Below are 16,088 nucleotides of genomic sequence, written 5' to 3' on the forward strand. Positions count from 1 at the left end.
CAAGCTTACCAGAAAACAAGCCAGGTGTATGTGTAGGTGCAGTCCCCATGTACACCTGGCTTCTTTGCTTTTAAGCCTGGCACCAGGCTCCCATTCCCAGTTTAGGCTTCATATGCGGCTGGCTTCCTTGCTGGTTGAGTCTGAACCTGCACTTTTGCCAGGCTTTCAAGCAGGAGAGCCAGGTACAAAGATGACAAAGGGAGCCAGTAACAAGTTGTGGAGTGCAAGTGCACATGGAGCCTGAACCTACATGTGTACCTGGCTACATTTCTGTCAACCCTGTCTCCTTTTACAACTGTCTTTGTTTACTTTTCACCTGGGAAACCAGTGTAAGTGCATATTTCAGGCTCTACTAGCATGGGAGTCTGGTCCGAGGGTAGGTAAGACTAGTTAGAAAATGAATCAAGTACCCAGAGATATACCATGGAAAGACAAAAGTAAACGTAAACTAAACTGGGACTGAAATAAGTGACAAAAGAAGTTTTGAAAGGTTGTTGGGAAGGTGTTGGGGGGGGGGGGAGGGTAGCTAATGGTAGGGTAACCAGGAATCCCTCTACAGGACTAAAAGGCTCCCTAAGCTGGGTCCTATGCATCATAGGAATTGGCAAAGCTTGGAACTTTGGAACTGACATCCTGGTGTAATGATAGAACAGAAGGGTATTTACACACATGGGCTCCCTGGATCTCCTTCCAGGAAATGGTGGACTAAAAGAATTTAATTGATTACCAAGCAGTGTAATCATTCAAGCTTAACAGTAATACTTTGATAGGTACATTGAATTCTGGGGTGATTTATAATACTAGAGTTCTCTGGATAACTATTCTCTTTATTTTAACACAGAAAAGTATGTTGTTACCTGTTTTTATTATGTTTTGTATCAGATTTTGTTTATTGTTATTGTTGTAAAATACATAAAACAAAAAGTGTTATTAAAAAAAAAAAACTTGGCTGGTTGTCTGAGCTGATCCTCAAAGGACAGTAAAAGAACTCTTTTCCTCTGTTTGCCCAATGATTTTATGCACCCACTGGCATGGGCAGGTTGGTTGCTCAAGAAGCAGTGCCACAAGATGGAGTTCCAACAGTGCATAAGGTATGGGATCCATAGTCTAAAAAACTTACACATAGCTGTGGGAACAATTCTCAGATGCCTAGCTGTGGACAGTAGGCAGTAGTAGGCATCTGGGAGCAGTAAAATGCCTTTTGTTTACCGCCAATGTAAACATAACTTAACTGTACTGACCAGATCTGTGTAACTTAAGGATCAGCAAGTCATTTACTGAAGGAATCATATGGCCTTTTTATACACATCCCCATTTTTCTGTTTACCCCTTTCAAAGATCAACCTGATGGTCTCTTTCTAGTTCTCTAGGTAATGCTCTTTATATTATTCGGCTACAATGGGAGTCAGGGGTGTTTGATTTGTTATTAGATTGCCATTGATGAACATTATGTTCTATTTGTGCCTCATCATTACTATTCACTATCATTGTTATCATAGGTGCAGACTGGCCAATCAGATTCTACTAAATGTTTAACAAGATTAGTAAATAATGTTTTTTATTTTTATCAATGTTTGAATGATCTAAGTATAAGCGATCACAATAAAATTATCATTAATAAAAATAACAAATGATGCGACACATATGTAGAAATTGGACATTTGATCTTTCAAAAACAATTATTGAATCAATTTTTTTGAATGTTCCTTCACATATTTAATATTTTAAACACAGATTCACGTTAATTTCTATGTATACACTTTATTTACTAACTTTCATGCAAAATAAACATTCATAATTCTGATTTTAATTTAGTAAATCATTCCCACTTTATTTTTGTTTTATCTGGTTTTGTCCTTCCTTAATTCCTAATGGATCAGTATCAGGTGTATGTAATGACGGATGTACTCTGTATTACTTCAGCAGCAAGGGAATTCCCATCGAACCCCAGACATCTGTATATCTGTAGATGGTATCTGGCATCATACAGATTTATACATTTATACTATTTTGTATATTTGGGCAGTAATGTATATACTTTCTGCAAATCCCTATCAATTGGTGTACAGTCTAACCAACTTTCCACTAACATCAGTGACATGCACACAGGGGCCAGCTGGCAGGATTTTAAAAAATATGTTTGCAGCTCTTCATTGGAGCACTAAGGTTGAGAAAGAAAGAGAGACTACATGAAAAAAATAATGTCAAATGTAATATTAGGATACCAAAACTGTTACAAAAAATTTTTTGATAATGAGGTTACTTGGGAAAAGTAGTCAGTACTTCTATAGCTGTATCAAATAATTATGATGCCACATTTTATTTAGCATACTTGGCTAAGAATGGATCTGATATAGGAGTTCTACATGAAACATGAATGCAAGCCTAGGATCTGATTCCTACTCCTAATGTTGTACAAACACGTGTACATACGTGCAAAAATTTCAATAGTGAAGGATCCTTTCCAACGACTAACGACTGCATGATGCATGAATGAGAGCTGTACATACAGCACCGTTCTGCTCTATGGAGAGTGGAGGGGGCGCTCTCTCCCTCCTCACTTGCATTACCATCGTTCATCGTCCGAGGATCCGCCAGGATGGCCGTTTGGACGATGGACGATGAGCCCTGTACACACGCAAGATTCTCGTTCGATATCGGCCATGGGCCAATTACTGGACAAGAACCATTGCACGTGTGTACCTAGCCTAACTGTCTTTTGGCAATTATTTATCTTATTGAACAAGAGACATCGTCTGTCCCTTCAGCATTTAAGAACCTGTTACAAGCAATGCATTGTAACAAAACAGACTTTAATGTTTGCTAAAGATGTGTTGTTTTTAGCACACACAGCTTGGAAACAAATTGTCAATTCCTGGGGCCGAGGTATACTATGTTATGTAAAAACTGACTTTGAACATTTTTCCAAACAAGTTCCACTTTTAGTACTATGAGGTTGCAAAATAAGTAATCTCTCGGGACAAAAAGTAGTATGCAGCATGCAAATGCATGCAATCTCTTTATATTTGCCATTATACTGGCCTTTCAAAATAATAAGTAAGTTACAAAGCTCATTAAAGAGGGACAAGCGACAGAAGGCTTTGATTTTAATAAGAGCCAATCCCTCCAATTTGGGGACAGTGATATGAAATGGCAGTCTGCAGGCACAGATTTTTGCCATTTGGATAATATATGTAAGTAATATGTAGTAAGTGGGCCCGCTGTTTCCTGGATCAGAGGGAATGAGAGAAAATACAGGGAGGCCCATTGATGTAGCAAACACACAGGAGTTTCAAAAAAGGTCAGGTTGTGGAAATGTGGATTATAAATGTTGGTGCAAAGCAAAGTGTCTGAATTCATCACAAGTCAGTTCATCCCTACTGATGTGCTATGCTTTTACATAACTAATATATCATTTTTACATATCCTTCTCCTTTCTTTTGTATTACTCAGCATGTTTCTTGGCACTGCACGTACAGGAAGAACTTTAAATAAGGGTGTAAAGGATTTAGGTGTGTAAGTGTAATTTCTGGTACTAATGCTAAGTGGACCTTGTAAGATATGATGACCACCTAAGGTTCTTGGCTTGCTACAACCAGCAAAGTGCAACTCACCTCACCCTTACTCCTAGGCTAAATATGGCAGAAAATAGGCCAAGCTTGTAAAATCTTAGTAATAGGTACAGCACTTTCACCATTATCATGCCATAAATAATTGTTCTTTCATCTTCTTTTTATTACTTTATTTTATTGCATTATTTAACTGTTTTTAGACTGTGGGAGTTTTTGTAAAATATACCATTTGACAATTAAAAAGTCAGCTGTAGGTAGTCTGATGGGATGCAAGCCTTCCCTATCTGTAGAAGATTTGAGAGGCAAATTTCCATAATTCCCTCTCCTCCTAAACTAAGCGAACAATCTAGCAGGGAAAATAGGATCCACTGCAATTAACAGGGTTGCCAGACTGTTCAGGAGCAATGACCTTTGGGTCATCAAACTCTCTAGAATAACGGATATTCTCAGTTTTGGTTGGACGGACCCAACTTTACTTTACCTATGAGAAAACTATATAGCACTCGATGAGGATGATTTGATACAAAATGTAAGGTCTCTGTCACCTTACCATGCACAGTATAGAATGGTTACATGCAAATAATTATGTGTGAACAAAACATACTTTTATTATATTTTTTGTACTTGGACCTTAAATGTAATGTTACAAACACAAGCCATTATCCTAAAGTTGTAAGGGTTTTTTGTTGCCTACACTGTACGGGGTGGGTGCCATGCAGTGTAGAGCACAGTTTTATTATCTGCCAGGAATAGTTTAAATGTTGGGGACTATGTAACCCATGCACACACCCAGGAGATACATCATCAGTGGCTGCTTAATGTTCAAGAAGGATCACAATAGACCTAGAAGACTTGCCGACAAAGATGGCAGCTTTGAAGGATGCAGCGGTAGCAGGATCTTTGACAACACTACAGAACACAATAAAAAGGTAGGTATGCACCATACTTATGGCAAAAGCTCATCCCCATCTAATGTGGGTTTAGTTCTGCTTTGACTCTTCTATTGTTTCTTTGTTTATGACTTGTCTATGTCTATTGTTTTATGACTTAAACAACAAGGTATTTGTAGAGAAGTGCCTAAAGTGGAGAAAGCATTGGTTATTTTTTTCATATTTAACATTTATTAAATTTGAAAGAGATACTAATATTCCTTCTGACATTTCTTTCATCTATCTTACTGTAAAGTAAGCCATTTTAACCATTGTTAAGTTATCATATAAGGTCAGCATCCACTTCCTGGTCTAAAATCTTTCTCTCAGATAATGCTTCTTTTATGAAAAGTGTTATAGCCTGAATAATCATGGGGGGAGATTGAGGAAATGCTTCCTGGAGCTCAGTGATAGTTTTTACGTGATAAAAGTAACATTTGTACAGTAACTGATAGGTCTGCTTTTAGACTGTCATTTAGTTTTTTTACTAACAGATTTTATGTTTCTTTTTTTAAAATTGCTTTGTCTTTAAATGCTTTTTTTGTGATAAAAAGTTATTTTAAAAAAAGGTTAATAAAAATTTACAAAATTATACATCAAGTCTTAACAAATCAAAAAATCTGATCATCCAAGTCACTAAGTGCCTGACTTACAAGGTGTACCTAAACAAATAACACATTGCTTTTTAATCTCTCTGTCAGCCAGCCTTTTTGCTAGCAGCAGGCTGTAACAGAGGAAGCAACTGAGCCTCAGTCAAATTACATCAGACCTATATACAACTGACTTGTGTGGTCTGAATTACAGGTAAAGAATGGCACTTAGTTCAAGGAGCCAGAACAGAACTTTTTAAGGTTCTAGGAAAACTAAAATATTATTCCTTTCCATATACAGACACAAATACTGGAGCCTCTCATGTGGTTGAGAAGCTTGGGTGACCTATACAACCACCACAACTCTATCGCCCAATACATATATATACACTGTATTTTTACACATATTCATACTTTATTTTTAGTATATATCGATGTATGTATTCAGTTTATGTGTTACATTTTTAGATGTGTATGATATAATGACTATAGGTGGCATGTGTGATATGTTCGTTTGTAAATTTGACACTTTAGAGACAATTTCCTTACTGGATTTTGCAGTTTTTTTTTTTATAATTTATGGTATATCTATTGTTTATGTTATCCTCTATTCTCCTTACTCTCTTTCTGCATATGGGTAAGGATACCAAAAAAAAACCACATCAAAACACAAAGACACAAAAGAAGTAGAATTCCCAGAGAGAGGAAAGATGTTGGAATTACAGGAATTCTATAAACCAAACAAGCCGTGTGCTCTGCCCTAGTCCGCAGTGTCCATTCTTTTGTAGACAATGTGACAACTTCCTGTTTCATGTCTGCTCTAAGCAAGGAGGAGGTAGTTAAAGATCGTGACTCTGAATGCTAGAAAAATGTCACCCAGTTAGGGCAGTCTACAAGTAATATTGGAAGAGAGACCTAGAAGCTATCAGTAGCTATTAGACAGCAATTATTGGAATAAAACAAATATAATTTCAATCTTGAGGGTCTTGTAAGGCTTTCTGACTGCTCCAAACCAAATCAGAAGTTTTTCGGCTTACATGAGTAAACAGCATACCAGAAAAAATAAATCACATGGCAGTTTTTATAATTACATATCCACCACTGTTACTGCCTCTTGTAGCAGAGAGTTCAATAAAAAGACATAGGAAGAAATGGAAATGTCCCTATCTTTTCTTTGTGAATGTATTTTAAACATGTATACAATTGTAATACAAATTGTTGAGTATGCATTGAGAACTGTGACTCCTTCCAATACATAATTAGCTAGATATGTCTATAAATATCCAGTGGTGTCCAAAGAAAACAAAATAAAACAAAAGTGATCACAGATTGTAATTTAAAATAAATCTTACTTTCCTGCATGGATCACTTTAGAACAGTGTTTCTTGACCCTTTTTAACTTTGAGGAACCCTTGAAATACTGTATAGGTCTAAGGGAATCCCTGGTATAATTACTACATCCCAAACTCACATCATTTTGATATGATAGTCAGTGGGCAGAAAGCCTTTTACATTGCTGGCAATTTGGAAGAATGTCACCATTACAGATAGCCAAACATTTCATTGGTGTCAGTTAAACTAACCTGAGAATCACAAATGCTCTTTGCTCAAGAAACCCCTAGCAATCTCTATAATAACCCTGGGGTTTCATTGAGCTCTGGTTGAGGAACACTGCTTTAGTGTAAAACAAGGGTGCCCAACCTACAGCTCACATCCAGCTCTCTCCTCATTCCCTCTCTGCTCTTTCTGATTGATGTCTTTCAGGGAATGGGGCGCACATCTTCTATGTTTCTCTATGAGATTGTGCTGCCAGCAGAGGGAGCTGCTCCCTGACCACCTTTTACTGTGAAATCATCCCAGCAGCAGCATGAGTGATGTGTCTGTGTTCAAGCAGCTGTCATTGTCCCCATGTATAAACCTTCATATCTCCAATTATTGTCAAAGAAATGTGACATTTCCAGGACCCTTTGAGTTGCTACTAAACCAAATTTAAGCCCTCTACACATAACAAGTTGCCAGATGCAGGGTCAACAGTGTAAAATCCTAACAACAGTCAAGGATATCACATTAAGGGGGCTATTTAAAGACCAGGTTCCCCTAAATGAGTTTACATGTTGGGGACCCCCTGGGGGCCACTCATGGCAATGAACATTAGGGTACTGTCAATTGTCTGTGCGCTGTGGTACCCCTTAACGTTTACAAAACTTCAAGGCTGCGTTAAGGTTGCAGTTTCCCCTTCCTTGTGCCATGGAACTCTGGCTCAGGGGAAATGCTCAGTACTGCTCACTACTGCCTGGAATCAAATCTGCAGACGCTGCAGTGTGAGGAACTGAGCGGCTGGCAAGTTGCCTGTTACACATAGCTGGCCACTTGCATTCTGTGAACCTCAATTTCTCTGGAACAGAGGGATGTTGGCAACTGGAAATGTGGGAGCCAGTAGGAAATGCCTTTTGTCCCCTCTTCCCTTTTAAAATTTTATACCCATCATATCATGCTACCCTGTCACAAATAGCAATCTCCTTACTCTTTATAAACCCTAATTTATCTGTAAGAAAAGGGAAATATAATTCAAGTGGAGGACTCTTTTGACTAACTCCCTGCGGCACCATTGCAAGATACAAAAAAACTATACCTTTCATACCATGCTACCCTGTCACACGTATCTGGCCAATTACCAGAAGTAGAGCACTAAAAATGAAGTAGTAGTAACATGTACCCCTTGGCTATCTGTCACATGAATTGCATTTCTCTGGAAGTATCCATTTCAGAGATTCTTAATTTGCCATCTTTTTTATTTGGTGCAACTAGAAACATTTCAATTTAATCTCATTTTAAATTAAAACTATTCTAGTTTTAAAGATACATCTTTAATGCTTGTTTGCATTGTGGCCTGCAAGTTTTATCCCAATGTCAACAGCGGCCCCCAGATAAAAAAAGGTTGAGCACCACTGGTGTAAAACATGCTCCTTGCTAAATTACTTCATAAATTGATATCAGGTATCCCGCTGTCACTGATTATAATAAAGCATGTTGTGATGTTACTGAAAAGGTATTTTTGGACATTCATTGTCTTATTCCCCTCCTCCTCCTCTTCTCTTTCTAGTATCCCCTTTTCCTGTTCCTATGACTCGCCCTAAGCGTGTACAAGAAGGAAATCTCTCTAAAGCATGTTTATCCAAAGCAGCTAAGTAATGCAATGTAATGGTGTATCCTTGCCTGAATTCGTTTAGAATAGAGTAATATATTGAATAGAGTAAAATATCCAATGTTCAAAAAATTCTATTTGCAAGCTTGAAAAAGGTGGGACCTGTCCTTTAATTGTTCTCCTTTAAATGTTGAAAACAATAAATTCCAGACGATCCTGATATACAGCAGTCCTTTTTTTATTCTGGAGAACTGACTAGAGAAGCTGAAGTTACTATACATTCTACACAATCAAATTGTTTTGCCCATATGCTTTAGCCATTAAATGCTTGTTTCTGAAGCAGTAACATTTAAATGGGTGTTTCACATTCAACAGATCCTAGTTTTAGAGAAGCTATAGTACAACTCCTGACAATGAACTCGAAAACTTGTTGATAACTTCTTGTCTGTTTGTGTATTGCAGCTTTAGTGTGTGTGTGTGTGTGTGTGTGTGTGTGTGTGTCTTAAATTAGTAGATCAGATAATGGGATAGGGAGCTGGGCAGGGTGGTTTTACATGTATTTCTGTTTTTAATCTACAATGTTGAAACAATTTCAATAGAATTTGTGTTGTATAGATGAAATATGTGCTGGAGATTTTTGTATTTATGTGAATTATAAAGCTGTGGAATTTAAATTCACCTTCTACTGAAATAAATGCTCATGAATGTCAAATTCATATAACCATTTTCATAATACATCTAAAAATCCATGCACTGTAAAAAAATAAAGGTGGGTAAATGGAGCCTAAGTTTTAAATTGCCATCTGGTGTTTCAGATCTTAATCTTTTTATGCATAAGAGTGAGATTTTTACATTGCATCTTATGAGGTAATTTTGACCAATAGAAAAATGTTCATGTGTTACCACCTCTTCTTATGAAGAGTTGTATTATACAACAATTATATAATACTATATTATAACATTTAAATATTAATTTTTATGACGTTGATATAATTCAAAGTTTACAGCATTTTATTTTATTAGTATAACACAGGGATTTCTATTTGTTCCTCAAGTTTGACAAGTCATGAGACACTAATGTGTTACCACCTATATTCATGTAGGCTTTTATACTCACTGATGTAAAAAAAAAAAAGAAGAAAACAAAAAACAAAATAGGATCTTTCATCTGTATCTGGTGAGACTAGACATATTCCAAAAAATATCTTGTAGTTTGGTGTTCATAACACAGATGTGTTGAAAATGCTTACATTAATTAATGGTTCATTAGTAGATTTAGTGAAATCATCATTATATTATTATTCAAGGGGAATGTTGGACAAGGAGCTGCCATAGACAACCCCTGAATGGAAAACTTGGTCGTATTCAGGATCAGTACACTCTAAAAATAATTGTATATTGGGATGCTGCACATTGATGTGCATCTCGTTGTGCACATCAAGCATGAACAAGCCCTTACTATGTTGCTTACTACAATCAGACACACTTGTGGTCCTGCACTTCCACACATCTGAAATTATATCAGTAAACAAACTTCAACAGTCTTCAGCTTCTGGTATATTAAACTAATTATGACAGTGAATCTGGAGCATGGTAAATGTGTCAAACCAGTGATCTGTTTTTTTTCTGATAAACAGACTGTGCTGCCTTCAGGGAAGCTTAGTTTGGATCCAATCTGCAAACTGCTGATATTACTCTTATGCAAGAGAAATGGGGTGAACAGCAGAGAAGGAGATGCTGCCTATGCTGCCTGGGGCTGGGGAGAGACCTGTGCTAGTCTCGTGTAACACTGACTCTTCTGATCACACATTTTCATGGTTCTGTTTTCAGCTTTTCCTAGGTGTGTCGGTTCTTTCCACTTGCATCAGCTTGAGTAACACCTAAACTAGAGTTGCCTTACGAAAACAATTTGGTGGCAAATATATCAAAGCATGAAATTATGCAATTCCTTTTGTAATATACATGGAGACATGGCAACATGCGACTGCCTGTTTAAACAATTAATGTTTTTTTTTTTATACACGGATAAAGGTATCAACCTTCGTCATGATTGTCCAAGCCATTGTATGAAGGTAGAAATCTAACACTGGGATCTGGTACCTTTAGGATGTTTTTAGATGTGTCTGAAGGTGGTTTGGTTGACCAAGGTACAATATGTGATGGTGCTTTAGCCTAAATATAGTGCAGCTTATACATCAACATGTTCTCACTATGAACCAGAATGATTTCTTATAGCCACCAATCACATTCAAAATGTTAGGGCAAGGCTAATGCTGATTTGTATCTAAGGATGAATAACCATAATTGTAGGTGAAATTTATATACATATTATACATATTTTTAATACATATTTTCTAATTTGTATATCATACATAAAAGAAAGGTAAACTGAGTTGCAATGGCAGAGCATGGTTGGTTCACCAAGTCCTTTGTGGAGAAAAGACACAGAGCACACAAGGGGGCCAAGAACCAACACTGTTGTACATCATGTTTTAATGACAGGCTACAGTGTTTGTCATTTAATTAAAACAATATTGTGACACAAAGTCATACACATACTTTGCTTATAGGCAGACCTAGGAACACGGAGTATGGTAAATTAGATTTACCATAACAGGATGAACATTAGGAACATTTTGCCAAGAATGTGCCTAACACATGAAGCACTATAAGAGAGAAATGCTTGGTACACTTACCTTGTCCATGTGTTCTATAAATAATGCATGAAGTTTCCTACCAGGAACATTGAGCCTAAAGGGCACACTTTCAAGTAAATGCTGAGTACTAAAACTACACCAGACATGTTCCCAGAGGACATGCAAGGTATGAACGTAAGAGAATCTCAAACAAGGAAATGCTAGAAAAGTGGACACTGTCAGGAGAATGTAAAGTACATGGAACATTCTGTAAGGATATACTAAGAACATGGATTACATTGATACACACTACACTAAACCAGGGACATTATAAACATGCTGGGTTCCCTACCAGGGACACCGGTATCCATACCTGAGCATATTGGACACCTTTCCAGGACTATGATGACCACATGGAATACTCTGTCAGAGACAGGCATGCAGAAGGGATGCCTTGTCCAAAACTTTTGGCCTCATGGGATACACCACCGGGGATATGCTGACCTTAAAATTCATCCCTTTCAAGTACATACACAAATGAATGGGTACTCTGAAAGGACATACCTTGCATTTGGAATGATGTTAGGGCATGAAGATCACTTTGGATAGTTTACCCAAAACATAAACATGAACAACACCGACAGGGTATGCTTATGCCATGGGAAATCTACAATGACATGGTGACCATATGGTGTTCCGTGCAAGGGAAGTGCAAAACACAGTGATAATTTTTGTGATATTGAGACACAATAAGTACTAAACCTTCTTTGTGGCATGTTCTAGTCATAAAAAGCAGGCTCAAGTAAAAGGTTGGAACACCAAGTACATGGAGTATTCTGATATGACAGGTGATGTGTTGTGATATATTTAGGTGTGACAGGTGATATCTTCTGTATTATAACATACAAATCTGTAAAGACAGAATATTATATTGCATTGTTATTTCTGTGACTTTTTATGATGTCTACTTTTCTGCTTTTGAGAACCAAACAGGTGCTAATTTCTAACAGAATAGCAACTATTTGTTATATACAGTATTTAATAATCTATTTTTTCTGCCAAAATAGTGTCTGCCGAAAACAAATACAATTTTTGGGAAACAAATATGCTTGTGTTTGTTATTATATCAAACTCTTGTAGTTCCAGTTTTGTAACTGACTCACTGCTTGACCTCAACCAGTGGTAATCCCTCCTGATACATGTAATATTATAATCCACAAACCTCACTCATCATACTTGTTGTGGCTAAATGTAAGACAATGGTGAGATCACTGTAAACAGCTAAAACAGGATAAAAATAGTCATTTTTAATGCCAAGGCACATGCAAGATCTTTAAACACAATTTTACTGATGTCATTTTGAACTTCTTGTACAATACAATTTCCCAAAAGTAAATTTTGTTTGTTTAGATGTATGCCTATATGTTTAAAATGGCCATTGTGATAGAGCTTTGTAAATCAGACACTAAAAAAGGAATTTCCTAACTTTAGAAATAGCTTTCTGGTTTATTGCTACTGGAACACATCACACAAGTAAAAGTCCATTTACAGTTTGTTGCAAATTACTTAGGGCAACTTTTCTTTGTGTACACAAGACAAAATGTTGTTATAGCTGAGATGACATGTTTTATGGTTTGTTAGGTGTTTTCTGTCCCAGCAACCAGTCCCTCCATTGCTTATTTTTTAAGCAATAAAAGAATTGTTAAACAGTCATGAAAATTAAGTACTTGCAGTCTGTGCATTAGGTGTGGGATTAAAATCTACAAATTGCAGATGCTACACCCAAACACATTTCAATTATTTGTTGACTCATTAAGAAGAGTTGTTGCCCATAATTAGCAAACTGTAATTTTTCTACATCTTGGGTAGATATCAAACACATGATTGGCTGCTAGAAGCAACAATTTAATTATTCTTTTAGTCCAGGTTTTACACATTTGACTAATTCACTAGAAGCCATTGGCAGTCATGTTAAACAAGGCACTTCTGCTATTAGCCCACAGTGACAATTGTCTAATTTAATTCAATGGGTAGCTGTTATAAAATTATGAGTAGTTTATTGTGCTAAAAGATGTTTTATTTTTATTGCCTCATAGATTTTATGTGTTAGGGAATACACTTTGGTTTGCTCACATACCACACCTGCCCTATAAAACCATGCAGCTTGACCTTCCAATACCAGTTAGCTCATAAATCCCAGTACCACTAAGCCTCTGGGGGACAGTTCAATGAGTAGAAACATTCCATCCATGCCAGTGGATAGAGCACTCTACTAGAGTCTGAGAACAACTGTACTGAGCTTACTAGGTTTACAGCAGCAGGCAAATGTCAGAAAGGCGGGATAACGTTTGGGGCTTTAGTAAATACTAAACGGTAAAGTAAATACTAAACGGTAAAGTAAATACTAAATGGAAAGTTCTTAGGTTGTGAACATTTATCACAACAGATGACAATTAAAAGTGAATTTTTGGCTTTTTAGGTTCAATATTATTATTATTATTATTATTATTATTATTATTAATAATAAATAATATTAATAATAATAACAAGATTTTTAGTTCACCCAAAATTTATATTTTTTTTTAGTTAGAGCCCAATAAGCTAACTCAGCCCCATGGCTTATTACTGCATTCAAACAGTGGGATTTCCCTGTTATTATTTGTAAATCTGTTCCCACCCACCTAGAAATTTGAGGTACACACACTTATCTTTGCATCTTACTTCTCCTGTTGCTTTCACCATAAGATTGAATAAAAATACAATAGGACCTCTTTATATTGACGTCAACAGGTCTGCAGATCCAGGAAAGAAAGCACACCGATAAATCCCAGAAAGTTAGAAAAAAAATAATGTCCCAAAACTGATTTTTTTTTTTTTTGTGGGGATTGGCCTTTTAACTTTTTTTTAAGTAATTATTTATAGGAGCAGATTTTCTAATGTAGATAGTCCTGTTTGCTAAGCAAAGTGAATGGACACTGAGTTTAGTAAATACATGTTTACCTTGATTGGATGCTTAGAGGATCCACAACTTTACGTATTTACTAAGAATTGTAAACATTCACTTTGAACGGTCAATATTTTTTTCACTTCAAGTGAACAATCTTGACTCTTTCATGGTTTCAGTCCTATGACTAATGTTAATAATATAAGAGATACTTTTGTAGAAGGTCAGCTAAGTCCTTGATACCTAAAGGAATTAGCGGCTTTTAGTACCAGACTTCTCCACCTGGAAATCAATTTGGGGTATTTGGAAATACTTATTTTCCAGCTTGTTGACCTCATTTATTTTTATGCGTTTTTTTTCATTATTACAAGACAAGTTTGAGCATCATCTCTTTCAAGAGAGTGGCGCTAAGAGGGGCAAATTACAGATCAAGTTACAATGATCTTCATAATTATAGACACACAGTGCAAGTTAGATGATGTCTATTGTACTCATAATAACGGTTACTAAACATACAGCACCTCATCCTTATAAATGTATTTCTGTGAATAGATTTGTTCATAATATTTAAAGTAAATGCATTTTGTGAAAGTTTTTAGGATTGCTAGAACAAGAAAGTAAAACAGTGAGTTTAAACACACAACTGACTTCCCATTCAGGAATCCCAATAAAGAAATGTTAGCTGTCACGTGACTGCCTTATTTTATCTTTATGGTAGTTAACATAGAGCAATAGGGTGCACATAACAGTTCAGAGGATAAAAATAGCAATACACATTTGGCAAAACAATGGAAAACCACTATCTGCTACCAAAACAAACATCTGCTGGTGTATGTATTGGTTTGGAACAGGAGAGCCTAAAGCTGTGTACACACTTCCAATTTTTATCGTTCAAAATGAACGACGAACGAACGATGAACGATCGATTGGGAAAAAATCGTTCGTAAAAAAAGTAACCAACGACGCCGACGAATGAGGAAAGTTGTTGGAAATGAACGACCGGACCGGCGGATCGGATTGGACGACGATCGTTGACCATCGTTCGTGTGTACGATCGTTCATTGATCGTCCATGGGCTATACGATCGTTCGTAGATATCGTGCAGGATCGTTCGTCGTTCGTTTTCCAACGATAATAATTGGAAGTGTGTACGTAGCTTAAGGGTCCAGGAGTCTTAATGATCACAAGTTGGTCTACTTACCACATTCCAACCAGCTACCAGCATTTCACTGGAATCCAGGTGGTAGGTGATTGACATGTTGTACCTAATTTGACAGACCCCTTCTCCACATATCCCAACTATACATATATATATCCCAACTATATATATATATATATATATATATATATATATATTATATTGTACAGATTGGGCTTATGGTGAATGGAGCTGCTATGCGGTTGCTTGAGCAAAGCAGTCAGATTTACTGCTTTAGAAATAGACCCCTGAGTGTCAAAACATTTGTGTACTTCATCATTGTTCTAAAAATTATTACTGGTATTAGCAGCATTCCAACAATATATTATATACATCCCCCTTATACTGCTTTTTAAAATATCAAACCCCTATATTCGTGTTTCTCGAATAGGGTTTCTATAGATTTTGCTAGGGGTTCCTTAAAGGGAAAGAATTCAATCTTGAATAGCAGTCAATCGGTCTGGAGGTCTATTCCATCGGGTCCCTCGTCCTCCCGGTATCCCTCTCCGGGCTGGCGTGTCAGGCGCTGCCACCTTCTCCTCTTCTTCCGGGTTCTTCTTCCTACGTCACCCAACGCAGACATGAGATGGAGTGACGTAGATGGGAAAAAAAAACTTATGTGAGATCGGCTATTTTTTTCCCTTTTGACAAAAGGAGCACCCAAGAGGCTCCCGGGATGCGTGATGTAGTTATCCCAGGAGGCTCTGCGCTCCCACTCATTCTCGATCACTTAGGCGGTGCTGCACTCTTTTTTTCTTTTTTAAAAATTTAACTGATACCAACGCTCATTTGGTTATCTGTAAGGATGACATTCTTACCACAGGCCAACAATGTTAGATGTAATCTTCCTACTGATCACCACACTATTGTACTGTGAGCTTTAGATATAGTCATTATAGCAGGGGTTCCCTGAAATAAGACCTGAAAGTTATTTCATGGGTTCCCCCATGTTAGAAAGGTCCAGAAACACTGCTTTCTACACCATCATAACTGGAAGCCAGAATGGGTTACATTTATTTACTATATGGGGAAAAAACATTTCATTTTGTTATCAATATAGGTATTGGTATACAT

The sequence above is a fragment of the Pyxicephalus adspersus genome, chromosome Z (genome assembly GCF_032062135.1).
Source record: "Pyxicephalus adspersus chromosome Z, UCB_Pads_2.0, whole genome shotgun sequence".
Lineage (NCBI taxonomy): Eukaryota > Metazoa > Chordata > Amphibia > Anura > Pyxicephalidae > Pyxicephalus > Pyxicephalus adspersus.